Source organism: Cupressus sempervirens, chromosome 4 (genome assembly GCF_028749045.1).
Source record: "Cupressus sempervirens isolate cs-2001-9-10 chromosome 4, ASM2874904v1, whole genome shotgun sequence".
NCBI classification, from domain to species: Eukaryota; Viridiplantae; Streptophyta; class Pinopsida; order Cupressales; family Cupressaceae; genus Cupressus; species Cupressus sempervirens.
Window position 1 is genome coordinate 629,786,907 of NC_143121.1, and position 2,580 is coordinate 629,789,486.

Genomic DNA, 2,580 nt, shown 5'->3' on the forward strand with positions numbered 1-2,580 from the left:
CACTACAACCTTGAAGGCAATAACCATTAAGGAAATCTAGTTTATCTAAAGGAAAGACAACTATCAAATGCTTGGAAGGAAATTTTAATTACTTAACCATACATCTATGCACCTACTTCTGCAGGAATAGTGACTAGTTCTATTTCCAGTGGCTGCAGGAACAATAGTTCTAATCTTAACTTAGTGTAATGTCCCATTTTTTTGGAGGAATTAATTATAAAGTTATCAATTGAAAAAAAAATATTACAAAGTAACTTTATAAATTAAATTAAAAAAATCTTCTAGAGGTTGCTAGAAGAAGCGGAGAAAAATTAAAAAGGGAAGCTGACCTATCAAGGAAAAAAGAATAAATAGGCATTGAGGGCTCATTGCCTATCATCGAGATTTATTATTTCCTTTTTGCTGATGTGCATTGTGGAGCCTAGGCTTTCTGTAAGTAGTCACAATTGGCCATTGAGAACAAAAACTCTCAATTGGTATGCAATTTTGAGGGTGTGAAAGATCACCTAAATTATTGCAGCTATTGGAAGGATATTTCAGTCCTTTCACTCGTGCTTAATTGCTGGTTTGGAGTTTCAGTTGGAGTTTCACTTTCATCATATCATCTTCAGCATTCAGTCTCCACCATTTGATCAATCTAAGTTTTTCATTTCAATCTGTAGTTGCAACAAGTTCTCAATTGTATATAGCCAGTTAGGGTTTCTTTATAATGTGCTATGTCATAATGTTTTGGTGCTGAAATTTTCCATATCATTTGTAAAAACATTTCGTTTTCATTGAATGAATACATTGGCACTATTATTTCTTTTATTTCAATAATATATTTTAGTAGTGTATTAAATTTAGGGTTTTGTTTAGTGGCCTATTGGTAAAGATTATTACAGTGGTATCAGAGTGGTTTCCTGCCAGCTTGATAGGGTTACCCAACCACCATTTAATTCAGTTTACAAAAGAACCAACATAACTGAGAATATGGCTAAGAGACATTCTCAAAGCCCATCCAAAAGTGTGTGAGATGATGAGAATTTACAGCAACAGGAGAGGCTTCTACAGTCAATAGAGGCAAGTACACAGGCAATGATGTTTATGATGCAACATTTGATTGGGGAAAATAGGAGGAATAGTCATAATAATGACCAGGATGATAGGAGCATAGCAGGATCACAACATAGGACACAGTTTGGAACAACTGACAAACCCACACGTCCTACATTCAGAGAAGAAACTCCAGCATGCACACCTAATGCTACGGTAATAGATATTGTAGATGAACTTCGACAAGCGAGGAATGAGTGGGATTCATTACCAGAATATGTACAGGATAGATGGACATTTGACAGGTACCTGAACTATAAAGCTGCCAGGCAGAAGCAAGTAGATAAACACAGTGAGTTGCAATAGGTCACCAACAAGTTGGTATTACCCACATTTGATGGTAGTGGAAAAATGACTACTCGTGCTTGGATTCATAAGGTGGATAATTTCCTATCTTTGAAGACGATGATAGAATTTGAAGCACTCAAGTAAGCCACTTTACACTTAGATGGGGCAACACATGATTGGTGGACACATGGCATGATCACATTGCAACACAATTAGGTAACCACTTATTAGGAGTTTGTGGATAGATTGATAGAAAGGTTTGATAAAAAAAATCTTAAATTTTATTTTCAGGAGTTAGCCCAGTTGAGACAGTCAGGAGGCTTAGAACAATTTATCAATAACTTCCAGAAGCTTGTAGTGATGGTGCCTGACATTTCAGAAAGGAGGCTAGTTATTTTATTCACAAAGGGATTAACTGAACCACTCAAGGGGTGGGTAAAGGCTTTTGATCCTCCTACGTCACAAGGAAGCCATGAAGAAAGCCCGCAGTATGGAACTTGTAGCTCCAGCAAACCGGTTTAGTTCAAAAAGTTCTTTATCATTTAGAGATAACAAAGGGGAATTCAGCAAGGGTAAAGACAAGGTTAGTGACTCAAAAGACAAGCTAGCTGCACTGTGGGATAAGGAAACACTTAATGAACTACATAGGAAGAAGCTATGCTTATTTTGCAAAGGTCCCTATGAGTTTGGTCATGATTGTCCTATGAAGCCTAAGGGGAAGGCTAATCGAGTGATGTGGGCTTATTACGAAGGTTCAAATTCAGACATCTTAGAGCACCATGATGAGGATCCTGATGAGGTAGAGGGTGAACAAGAGGTAGATAGTGCTGAGAAAAAAGAGACTCTAGAGATACATTTACAGGAAGCACGTATGTCTAGTATTCAAAGAGAGGGATCTTTCAGATTTTGGGGAGTCTTGGTAGGACAAAAGATTATTAGTTTGTTGGATATAGGTTCCACACATAATTTCATTGATGCACGATTTGGGGAGAGGCATGGACTCATTACTGAGGAGTTCAAGGGACTAAGAGTTAAGGTAGCAGATGGATATATTCTTTGTTGTGATAAGATGGTGCGAGATCTACCTTTGCGCCTGAACAATTATGAGTTTAAGGTGGACTATCATGTCGTCAACATGGGTGACATGGACATAGTACTTGGCATGCAATGGAAACATTCTTTGAAGGAGGTTACCCT